Genomic DNA, 13344 nt, shown 5'->3' with positions numbered 1-13344 from the left:
TCTCTTGGCAATATAAATTTCGTAAAACTCCTGAAATGGGACTGTCAAATTCCTTCAATCATGCTAAATTTTGAAACTCCATCGCTTGTAATACCCAATTTATCCCATAGGGCTTGAAAGTTCTTTCTCAAGTTCATGCAGCATTCTGCATTTGAACCCTATGATATCATTCATAATAATCATCATGATTTTATAGTCATGGTCCTATCATAATCATCTATTTAAACGAACATTTCCTTTATCACCACAGCTATGTGGTATAATCAACAATAGAATAAAACTGTACATAGCAACAGGCTACCTCATGGCCACTTAGTATACCTATTGACAATAAGTCATAACAATATCGAATAATCATTGAACAATTCAAAAATCGCTTCCACTGCTCTAGCCGCAGCATCCGTGATATTTGTTTGCTCATTCCCTATTCCTGATTCGTCATCAAGGATCTCCATCATCACACAGCGTACTTAATTCCGCATTTTAATGAGAATTCAACAGGAATTTACGACTCAAAGGAAAAAGAACGAGCAGACCTTTTGCAGGATGATCGTTACAAAATCGTTACATATATTAAAGTATTTATAATGTCGACAAATCATATCTTAATTCTTGCAAGATTTGGTTCTTTGAATAAATCACAGCACCGGGAGGACCAGCTCCAAAAATGGATCTTTGTGTTTATTCAGCACCCTAGTAATTGGTTCTTTGTGTACTAATTACACAGCACCCAGGCCCCGCTCATATGGATCTTTGTGCAGCGCTGCACAGCACCTGAGCAAAAAGGGGTTTCATCTACATTTTCCCTATCCGGCGTACCATCCGTGATATTTGTTTGCTCATTCACTATTCCCGATTCGTCATCAAGGATCTCTATCATCACACCGCGTACTTAATTCCGCATTTTAATGAGAGTTCAACAGGAATTTACGACTCAAAGGAAAAAGAACGAGCAGACCTTTTGCCGGACGATAACTGGAATTAGTCGTGAAAATATATCCAAATACACAAAAATACACACCCACACAAATAAACAACATTTATTCCGTTTCACAGAACAAACATTTCCTCTATCATGACATGCATGTCTTCAAAATTATATGACCAAGAGAAAAGTAAAATTAATTATAACTGCGAGCAGTGATAATCCGGGGACCATACCGCTCCATCCTGATTGGACGAGTGCGTGCTAGAGTCGTTAACAACGACAGTCCAGCTCCGATTGTTCAAAATTTCAACTCAATCGATCGAAAAATGAACGCAGGGATGCATTTTAAAGGTGCAGTGGCACTAACTGAGTTGCCACGAATATGGCCACGAAATTGCCAATATGGCCATCACAAAATATTTTCCTTAATCAATTGGCTCATAGCATAACCAATCTGCAAGTATTTCATCCGAAGATGTATCTCTGAGGACTTTTAATTAAATAAGTCATTTATAAATCAACGAGTTAATTTATTAAATGATTAATCAATAAATCAATATTTTCCTTGACAGCCACATCACTTGGTCAGTGTCATGTCCAAATATCAGCTTCCTTACTCAAAAGGTGCCTGAGTTAATGTAATGTAATTACTGTAATAAGATTACTGCAATTACTGTAATGATTACTGTAATTACTGTAATTACCGGAACTGTAATTACTGTAATTACCCCAGGTAATTACTGTAATGTAATTACTGTAATTTAATAAGAAATGTAATTAATTAAATGAGTACTTCATTAATCGCTCATAATGAAATAATTCCTTAATTTTCATTCGATTCACTTTACATTCGACTGGGATTTATATATCCGTCAACTATTTTATTCAATCACTACATTTTATTCAACATAGGCCAAAGTCCACAACAATTTGAAAAATCCTTAATTTTCATTCGATTCACTTTACATTCGACTGGGATTTATATATCCGTCAACTATTTTATTCAATCACTACATTTTATTCAACATAGGCCAAAGTCCACAACAATTTGAAAAATCCTTAATTTTCATTCGATTCACTTTACATTCGACTGGGATTTATATATCCGTCAACTATTTTATTCAATCACTACATTTTATTCAACATAGGCCAAAGTCCACAACAATTTGAAAAATCCTTAATTTTCATTCGATTCACTTTACATTCGACTGGGATTTATATATCCGTCAACTATTTTATTCAATCACTACATTTTATTCAACATAGGCCAAAGTCCACAACAATTTGAAAAATCCTTAATTTTCATTCGATTCACTTTACATTCGACTGGGATTTATATATCCGTCAACTATTTTATTCAATCACTACATTTTATTCAACATAGGCCAAAGTCCACAACAATTTGAAAAATCCTTAATTTTCATTCGATTCACTTTACATTCGACTGGGATTTATATATCCGTCAACTATTTTATTCAATCACTACATTTTATTCAACATAGGCCAAAGTCCACAACAATTTGAAAAATCCTTAATTTTCATTCGATTCACTTTACATTCGACTGGGATTTATATATCCGTCAACTATTTTATTCAATCACTACATTTTATTCAACATAGGCCAAAGTCCACAACAATTTGAAAAATCCTTAATTTTCATTCGATTCACTTTACATTCGACTGGGATTTATATATCCGTCAACTATTTTATTCAATCACTACATTTTATTCAACATAGGCCAAAGTCCACAACAATTTGAAAAATCCTTAATTTTCATTCGATTCACTTTACATTCGACTGGGATTTATATATCCGTCAACTATTTTATTCAATCACTACATTTTATTCAACATAGGCCAAAGTCCACAACAATTTGAAAAATCCTTAATTTTCATTCGATTCACTTTACATTCGACTGGGATTTATATATCCGTCAACTATTTTATTCAATCACTACATTTTATTCAACATAGGCCAAAGTCCACAACAATTTGAAAAATCCTTAATTTTCATTCGATTCACTTTACATTCGACTGGGATTTATATATCCGTCAACTATTTTATTCAATCACTACATTTTATTCAACATAGGCCAAAGTCCACAACAATTTGAAAAATCCTTAATTTTCATTCGATTCACTTTACATTCGACTGGGATTTATATATCCGTCAACTATTTTATTCAATCACTACATTTTATTCAACATAGGCCAAAGTCCACAACAATTTGAAAAATCCTTAATTTTCATTCGATTCACTTTACATTCGACTGGGATTTATATATCCGTCAACTATTTTATTCAATCACTACATTTTATTCAACATAGGCCAAAGTCCACAACAATTTGAAAAATCCTTAATTTTCATTCGATTCACTTTACATTCGACTGGGATTTATATATCCGTCAACTATTTTATTCAATCACTACATTTTATTCAACATAGGCCAAAGTCCACAACAATTTGAAAAATCCTTAATTTTCATTCGATTCACTTTACATTCGACTGGGATTTATATATCCGTCAACTATTTTATTCAATCACTACATTTTATTCAACATAGGCCAAAGTCCACAACAATTTGAAAAATCCTTAATTTTCATTCGATTCACTTTACATTCGACTGGGATTTATATATCCGTCAACTATTTTATTCAATCACTACATTTTATTCAACATAGGCCAAAGTCCACAACAATTTGAAAAATCCTTAATTTTCATTCGATTCACTTTACATTCGACTGGGATTTATATATCCGTCAACTATTTTATTCAATCACTACATTTTATTCAACATAGGCCAAAGTCCACAACAATTTGAAAAATCCTTAATTTTCATTCGATTCACTTTACATTCGACTGGGATTTATATATCCGTCAACTATTTTATTCAATCACTACATTTTATTCAACATAGGCCAAAGTCCACAACAATTTGAAAAATCCTTAATTTTCATTCGATTCACTTTACATTCGACTGGGATTTATATATCCGTCAACTATTTTATTCAATCACTACATTTTATTCAACATAGGCCAAAGTCCACAACAATTTGAAAAATCCTTAATTTTCATTCGATCGCCATCTTTCACAATAATTCTGGACCGGCATGAGGTGGGATTGTCTGTCATGAATTTATTAGTTGATCGAACGAGTTTTTAGAAATGGCGGGAAAACTGAAAAAAAATTATTTATTTCTTTATTTAAAACGGGTGTACACAATTGTACACGTATACGGACCTTACCGAACCTTACCGAACCGGCAAACAAATCTACTCATGGTGCACTTCATGAGCCGATTTGCCTGCAGACCAGAGTAAGGCTTTTAATACTCAGCGTATAATGTACATATCCTCGCAAGCTCACGAATAATAGAATTATTTAAAACGTTCCATCCTTGGATTACCTATAGACAATCACAAGTCCCACACACATCCCCTAGTAATTGGTTCTTTTTTTTTTTTTCTTTCATATTTCATAATGGACCATCCCCAAGATGCTTACCTTGGCGAGGTCCACTCGAAAATCCAAGCGGTGCCTCCATTTGTTAGGGAAGTGTTGAAGGGACTCAAGACGCCAGTGGTCGGACACAGGTTTTACAAAAGGTCTGGTTTATTAACTGGTTATTCACTTTACATTCCATTTACCAAATAATACCGCATAATATAATGGATCAGGTTTACTCTTTTCGCATGGTCCTTCTCGTTCGGCCGATGTTCCTCCGCCATGCTCGTCCGTTCCGTCGGTCAGAGCTCCTGATAGCAAGTCCTCCTCACTCCACGTTTGCTCTCGTTTATATCGCCAAGCTGGACTTAATCTCCTCTCCGCTAATGTCCCGAGGTCATGCATCGCACCGAGTCCTGGCATCAGCTCGCTCCCCTCCTGCTGTGTAAATGGAAATCACAGCAGGGGGGGGGTGCTCTAGCCTGGGGCCTTGACCAGGTGTTTCAAGAGATTACATTGTTCATACACATTCCTAACTCATTTACAAACCCGTCCCCCACAGAGTTTGCATGTAAAATGCATCTGCTTTGTTACTAGGTCAACCAATAAGTTACCAGTGCCAATTAATAAGTTACACTGAATTACACTTCCACACAGACCATGGCAAAATCTTTTTGTTCCATCTTGTCATTGAAATGTGTTGAGAATTGAATGGCAGCAGGGGAGGAAATGTGTTTTGGGGATTTTGTGGATGGGGAAGGTGTGCATGTCCGCAGGTACAGGTCAAGCTCTGAGGAGCGATTACTGCGGCCCCCCTCTGCGGGAATTACCCCTGGCAGCCAGTGGTATCTGGAAATTGGAGCCGTCGGTGGATAGATGGTCTGTTGGGCGCTTTGGGGTGGAAGACTCCCGGCGACCCGTGTAGCTGCGAGGAAGCAGGAGGCCACGGAGCCTGGAGTGTGGAGACCCTCACCGGCGGAAAGGGCTGTTTGACTGTCACGGGGGCAAGAGATAAAGGGGGGGGGGGGGAAGATGAATTTGTAAATCAAGTGACTTGTGTTTGGACTGCGGGCACCACAGCCTGAAGCACCACAGCCTGAAGCGCCCCCACCATCTTGATTGTGCGGTACCTCCGCGCTGCCTCGTTGAGAAGGATGCGCACACTAATATGATATCTCTGCCATCGTTGTGCAGGGGGGGGGGGGGGGGGTGAAATAAGTACGTGTGTAATGATTTTAGTGTTATGAGGATTTTTTGAATGTGTATGCGTGGTTATGACCCGGTGTATACCCTGGTTAGAATAGGTACACCGTATCCCTGCGTGTCGTAAGAGGCGACTAAGAGGGTTGGCGTCAGGAAGGGCATCCGGCCATAAAAACATTGCCTCAAAAAGATAACCATGACAATTACAACGACATATGGGCAGGGTACAGCCCGAAGTGGAGATCGATTTCTGAGGTTTGGGACATGGAATGTAGGGACAATGACAGGGAGATCAGGAGAAGTGGTGGAAGTATTGATCAGAAGAAGAGTGGACATATGTTGTATGCAAGAGACGAGATGGAAGGGAAGTGGTGTGAGAATGGTGAAGGGTAGGCAGGGACAGAAATACAAGTTTGTGTGGCAAGGGTGCCCGGAGGGCGTGAATGGTGTTGGTGTCCTGTTTTCTGAGGAGTTTGTAGACAGTGTGGTGAGTGTGACTAGAGTGAGTGATAGGTTGATGATTGGAAAGCTCTTGGTGAACGTCATCTCAGGATATTGTTACATATTTATGTGAATGTATGTGAAGTACCATGCAGGTCTTTGCTTCCGTGTGTAGTATATTAAGTTGTTGTGTAGTTGTTGTGGTTGGAGGGTCAGGAGCCCTTCTGAAAGAGTGGCAGGAAACGGAAGTGGCCGGAAGCGGAAGTGACGGGAAAGGGAGGAAAAAGACACGAGGGAAAGGAAGGTTCCTTCTTCCTCGCCCCGCTCCGACAAAAGGTGGAAGCGACCTTGCGCTGCGTGGAAAACGCGCCGTTTCGAAACGTCTGGCGAGAGGAGTTACCTGGGCGGTAAATACCTTTTGACACGTCCAGTCACCGTGAGTTCGTGCACGAAACCAAGCGTCCGGGACAGTTTGCCCCGTCTACAAAGACGCGTACGGGTCCGCACGTTGGGCCTCGCTCGCGTCGGAAGCCGCGCTGGGTTTTTGCCCCGTCTACCAAGACGCGTACGGGTCCGCACGTTGGGCCTCGCTCGCGTCGGAAGCCGCGCTGGGTTTTTGCCCATCTACAAGGACGCGTAAGGGTCGCACTTGGGGCCTCGCGCACGTTGGACGCCGCGCTGGGTTTGCCCCGTGGCTTGGCAAGGAGGTGCGCTGCAGCCGCGGCCCCAGTACGAGACTGCACGTTGGGAGCACGTCCGCCCGGGGTTCGTCCAACCGCCCGTGTGCGGAGAGGAGAGACATTGACCACGGAGGGAGTCAGGAGTGGGGCTCACGTGAGGAATGTATAAGATTAAGATGGCCATCTTAGAGTTTGTGTAGATGAGTTCACATGGTTGTAATATTGATTGCGCCTGGTTGTGTATTGTTGATTGCTCGGGGAAAATCTCCGTGGTTGTGTCTTTGAAAGTGTTTGGTATCATTACCATTGGAAATATATACTTGCACATCAGTTGTCTCCTGGGTGAAATTCCTATGGATTGCGTGGCGAATGCGCCTATATAATACTATTTGCTGGCGAGGGTCCTCTCACGGTCCGGGGGTCACCGAGACCTGGTATGCACTGAGGGGACCACGTAACAGAATTGGGGGCTCGTCCAAATTACGATTTGCGGTTTCGCAATTGGGTCTACGTCCGGGATCTAAAAGTGTATAAAATAATAAAATAATAATATTTTTGGTAATTAAAATTTATTAATTAATTATTAATTGGTAATATTTTTTTTTGAGAAATTGGGTAAAATCTTGGGTGAAGGTTAACAGGTGTTAACGATAGACACCATGGCGTTTGTGGCACAGAACTTTGGGGTAACACCGAGTGAGGCACAGTTCCGAGCGTTGCTAAAGTCGGACCTCTTGAAATTGGCCAAACATTTTAACTTGGAGGTCCGAACTAATTTGAGGAAGGCAGAGTTGCAGGCCACGGTGATACAATCTATGGTGGGATTAGGAAAATGGGACGAGTTAGCCTGGGAGTGGCTACCCGAAGAACCAGAAGACGTTGAGCTCCGGAAACTGGAGTTGCAGTTACGGAGCCAGGAACGGATTAAAGAAGAAGAAAGGAAAGCAGAAAAGGAAAGAGCAGAAGAAGAAAGGAAAGCAGAAGAGAGGAGGGAAGAGAAACAAGCAGAGGAAAGGAGAGTGGAAAGAGAACTCCAGGAAAGAAGAGAAAAGGAACAAGCAGAGGAAAGGAGAGCTGCAAGGGACCTCGAAGCAGAGGAGAGAAAAGCGGAAAGGGAATTAAAGGAACGTGACATGGAGCTTCAGCGGGAAATCAAGTTCAAGGAGCTGGAGTTAATGAGAGAACGGGGAGAGGCACCACCCTTGCTGACGGGGTCGACACCTAACCAGAAAACCTGGGATGTGGGCAGACATGTGAGGCTGGTTCCACCGTTCAGTGAAAAGGAAGTCGCGAAATTCTTCCCACACTTTGAGAAAGTGGCTCGACAATTAAACTGGCCGGAGGAGGCCTGGACCATACTCGTACAAAGTGTGCTGGTGGGGAAAGCTCAGGAAATTTATTCGGCGCTACCAATGGACCAATGTGCAGATTATGAGGTACTGAAGAAGCACATCCTCAAGGCCTATGAGTTGGTTCCGGAAGCTTACAGGCAAAAATTCAGGAATGCCAGGAAGAGGGAGAGTGAGACCCATGTGGAGTTTGCCAGAGTGAAAGAAAACATGTTTGATCGGTGGTGTGAGTCAAAAGGAGTCGGGAAAGACTTCGAGACATTGCGGGACTTGATCCTGGTGGAGGAATTCCAGCAGTGTGTCCACGAGGACATCAAAGTGTACCTGCAGGAAAAGAAGGTACCAAAGTTGTGGGACGCAGCCACCATGGCAGATGATTATGCCTTAACCCACCGAATAGGGGTCCACGAACCTAACTCCTCGCCTAGATCTCCGCAGGGGAGGTGGGGAACAGCAGGTGCGGAGAACGACCATACATGGCGGCGGCCTCGAGATGATTATGGGGACAACTATGATACCCCACCGGTTCGAAATCAGAGGGATGCGGGCCCAAGACAAACTTATAGTTCGGGGGGCCCGAGGCAGACCCCGAGTTTTTCCTCCGGGCCTACTTGCGCGTTTTGCAAAAAACCTGGACACTTGATGTCCAGTTGTTACCTCATGAAAAGGGACAACCCAGAGCGGAGTCCGACTATTACAACTCCGAATGCGATGGCTAGCGTAAGAAATCGCCATCAAGAGGGTTACCAACCATTTATTTCCGAGGGGTTTGTGTCACTGGATGGAGCCTCGACTAACCGGAGACCGGTTAGGATATTGAGAGACACAGGGGCCCATCAATCTTTAATGCTTGAAGGCATTTTGCCATGGTCCGAGGAGACGGCAACGGGGGATAGTGTTCGTTTACAGGGGATCGGGGGCGGTGTTAGTGCTCCCCTTCAGGTCATCCAGTTGGAGTCCGATTTGGTGTCAGGACCGGTCACCGTCGGTTTACAAGCCACGTTTCCTGTAGAGGGTGTATCTGTGGTTCTCGGGAATGATTTGGCCGGGGGTCAAGTTTATGGTAACCTGAGGGTTGATAAAGAGCCCAGCAGGGAAAATAACACCACACCAGCTCGGGATGGTGACAAAAGTGCCAAGTTATTTGTAGGGGGACTGAACTTCAAAACAGAGGAAGAAGTTCTGACCTCTGTCTTCAACAGATATGGGCCGCTGGTGGAAGTGCGGTTGGTAAGAGACTGGGAAACGCAACAGTCAAGAGGGTTCGGCTTTGTCACGTTTGCCAGCACAAAAGACGCCAGAGAGGCAGAGAAGAATTGGAATGGCAAGGATTTGGAGGGTCGGACCATAACAGTAGGGAAGGCATTTCGTAGGCGTCGAGAGGTCTACAGGAGAGGACAACTGGGCGGTAGTTTTGGTGGTGGCCGCAGTCAATATTATTATGGAGGCTCCCTGAGTTACGGCCGCTCCCGAAGGAAGAATGGGCAAAGTAGTGGCCGAGAAGAAGACCGGTATTCAGGGGACTACAGGGACCAGTGGTCCCACCCTAATTATTAGGGACGTTCTGAGAAGTTGAAGCACTGAAGGCGGCGGAGCCGCCGAGCCAAGATTCCTACACGAATTAACCGTGAACGCCGTTCCTAAAGGCGTCCATGTAGTGAACTTTCCTGCACGGACTAACCGTGAACTCCACGTTCCTCAAGGCGCCCATGTAGAGAACTTTCCTGCACGGACTAACCGTGAACTCCACGTTCCTCAAGGCGCCCATGTAGAGAACTTTCCTGCACGGACTAACCGTGAACTCCGCGTTCCTAAAGGCATCCATGTAGTGAATACTCGGCTTGGCCTCCCGGAAAAGTGCTATCGAGTGGCTTAACTGGCTTTATTTTTAAGTGATAACTGTGCCCGGGGGGAACTGATAATGTGGGGGGGTTGAGTTATCTGGTTTGTTTCTCCAAATTGGCCGGCAAAGAAAGTTTTCGCTGGGTTCAAACTTTCTTTCTTGAAGGGGGGGAGTGTTACATATTTATGTGAATGTATGTGAAGTACCATGCAGGTCTTTGCTTCCGTGTGTAGTATATTAAGTTGTTGTGTAGTTGTTGTGGTTGGAGGGTCAGGAGCCCTTCTGAAAGAGTGGCAGGAAACGGAAGTGGCCGGAAGCGGAAGTGACGGGAAAGGGAGGAAAAAGACACGAGGGAAAGGAAGGTTCCTTCTTCCTCGCCCCGCTCCGACAAAAGGTGGAAGCGACCTTGCGCTGCGTGGAAAACGCGCCGTTTCGAAACGTCTGGCGAGAGGAGTTACCTGGGCGGTAAATACCTTTTGACACGTCCAGTCACCGTGAGTTCGTGCACGAAACCAAGCGTCCGGGACAGTTTGCCCCGTCTACAAAGACGCGTACGGGTCCGCACGTTGGGCCTCGCTCGCGTCGGAAGCCGCGCTGGGTTTTTGCCCCGTCTACCAAGACGCGTACGGGTCCGCACGTTGGGCCTCGCTCGCGTCGGAAGCCGCGCTGGGTTTTTGCCCATCTACAAGGACGCGTAAGGGTCGCACTTGGGGCCTCGCGCACGTTGGACGCCGCGCTGGGTTTGCCCCGTGGCTTGGCAAGGAGGTGCGCTGCAGCCGCGGCCCCAGTACGAGACTGCACGTTGGGAGCACGTCCGCCCGGGGTTCGTCCAACCGCCCGTGTGCGGAGAGGAGAGACATTGACCACGGAGGGAGTCAGGAGTGGGGCTCACGTGAGGAATGTATAAGATTAAGATGGCCATCTTAGAGTTTGTGTAGATGAGTTCACATGGTTGTAATATTGATTGCGCCTGGTTGTGTATTGTTGATTGCTCGGGGAAAATCTCCGTGGTTGTGTCTTTGAAAGTGTTTGGTATCATTACCATTGGAAATATATACTTGCACATCAGTTGTCTCCTGGGTGAAATTCCTATGGATTGCGTGGCGAATGCGCCTATATAATACTATTTGCTGGCGAGGGTCCTCTCACGGTCCGGGGGTCACCGAGACCTGGTATGCACTGAGGGGACCACGTAACAATATGTTCCGCAGGTTGATCGGAGCGATGAAGAGAAGGACAAGTTCTGGTGTGCGATATAGAAGCTGATGGAAAACGTGAAAGATGATGAAGTTGTTGTGGTAGGAGGAGACCTAAATTGACATGTGGGAAGGAGTATGGACAGTTTTGAGGGAGTTCATGGGGGTTACGGATATGCTGTGAGAAATGGAGAAGGTGAAAGGATTTTGGAGTTTGCTGATGGAGCCGATTTGTTGATTTGTAATACTCAGTTCCAGAAAGAGGATAATAAGCTTGTTACATACACGTCAGGTGGGTCGACGACAACCGTGGACTACCTGATGGTGCGTAGGCGAGATAGGGGGCACCTCTGGGACACAAAGGTGATCCCGGGGGAGGAGGCTGTTTCACAGCACCACTATGTTGTCTGCGACATAAGGGTGAAAGGTGCGAGGAGAGCTTGGCGGGTGAAGTACCAACCGAGAATGAAGGTGTGGAGGTTGAAAGAGGGGACAGTGAGGGAGGCATTAAAAGAGAGGCTGAGTAGGGTAGAGGATGATGTGGTTGAGCTTGAACGTGGTTGGATGTCAATGAAAGATAGTCTGTTGGGAGCCGTCGGTGAGGTATGTGGATGGACAAAAGGACCACCAAGGCACTCGGAAACATGGTGGTGGGATGAGGAAGTTGGAAAGAGGATTGACGAGAAGAGGAATAAGTTCAAGGAGTGGCAGAAGGCGGAGGGTACGGGAGCAGAAAAAGCAGAACATGAAAGTAATAAGGCAGCCAAGAAGGCTGCAAAGAAAGAGGTAGCAAAGGCGCAGGAGGCATGTAGGAAAATGTTCGGAGAAAGCTTGGATTCGGAAGAGGGTCAGAGAGCGGTATTCAGGATTGCAAAGCAGATAGCGAAAGAGAGGTGTGATGTGATGGGGGTGAGTTGCTTGAAGGATGAAGTGGGACAAATCGTTGTGGACCCAGATGGAATTAAAGGAAGATGGAAAAGATATATGGAAATGCTGTTGAATACAGAGAATGAATGGGATGGCAACATAGAGAGTAACCCAGTTTTGGGACCGGCAGAGAAGATAACTGAGAAGGAAGTTGAGGAAGCGATAAAAGCAATGAAGAGTAGAAAAGCGGGAGGGCCGACGGGAGTTGTGGGAGATATGTTGAAGGCAGCAGGAAGTTGGGGTGTGAAGAGAATGACAGAGATCTGTAATCTGGTGGTGAAAGAAGGCGCATTCCAGTGGATTGGCAACTGAGTACCCTCGTCCCTCTATACAAGGGGAAAGGTGACCCTCTGGAGTGTGGCTCGTACCGAGCGATAAAGTTATTGGAGCATGGAATGAAGGTATTGGAAAGGGTGTTGGAGAGGAGGATAAGGAAGAAGGTGAAGATCGACGAAATGCAGTTTGGATTTATGCCAGGAAGAGGAACGACAGACGTGCTCTTTATTGTGAGGCAGTTGCAGGAGAAGTACATGGAGAAGAGGAAGAAGTTATTTCTTGGGTTTGTTGATCTGGAGAAAGCATTCGATAGGGTTCCACGCGAAGTATTGACATGGGCATTGAGGAAGTTGGGAGTGGAGGAATGGTGGATCAGAGTAGTGATGGCAATGTACAAAAGAGCGCGCACAGCTGTAAGGACGAAGGACGGGAACAGTGGTGAGTTTGAGGTGAAGGTGGGAGTGCATCAAGGGTCGGTACAAAGTCCACCACTATTTGTAGCTGTGATGGAGGTGCTGGCTCAGAACGTGAAGGAGGGTTTACCGTGGGAGTTGTATGCAGATGATCTGGTGTTGTTTGCGGAAAGTATGGATGGACTGAAGGAAAAGATGAACAAGTGGAAGGAATGTATGGAGACAAAAGGTCTGAAGGTGAATATAGGAAAGACGAAGGTGATGGCAAGTGGTAAATGCAGTGCACCCTGTCGGTTAGAGCAGAAATTTATCAAGGTTGCCTAATCTTCATGAAGGAAAATGTGGGATCTTTAACGTCCACCAACTAACGCTGGCAGATGGTACACTGTTTAACATTCATCCGAAGGACAACAAGCGCTACGCCTCGGTCCCCTGTCGGGGAAGTGATGCGAGTTGACAAAGTGGAAGACGCAGAAAACATGCTATGATATGATATTTCGCTCACAAGGTTCAGGCGGCCATCATGGAGGCGGCCATCTTGGATTTTGACGTGGCGACCCAATTTTCAATTGCATTCTTCCTTATGCCTAGATACACCCACACACCAGATTAGAAGTTGGTACTTCGCTTATTTTTCCAAGA

Source organism: Myxine glutinosa, chromosome 4 (assembly GCF_964187855.1).
Source record: "Myxine glutinosa chromosome 4, kmMyxGlut1.1, whole genome shotgun sequence".
NCBI classification, from domain to species: domain Eukaryota; kingdom Metazoa; phylum Chordata; class Myxini; order Myxiniformes; family Myxinidae; genus Myxine; species Myxine glutinosa.
The sequence above is the reverse complement of the archived record's forward strand: the minus strand, read 5'-3'. Positions refer to the sequence as shown.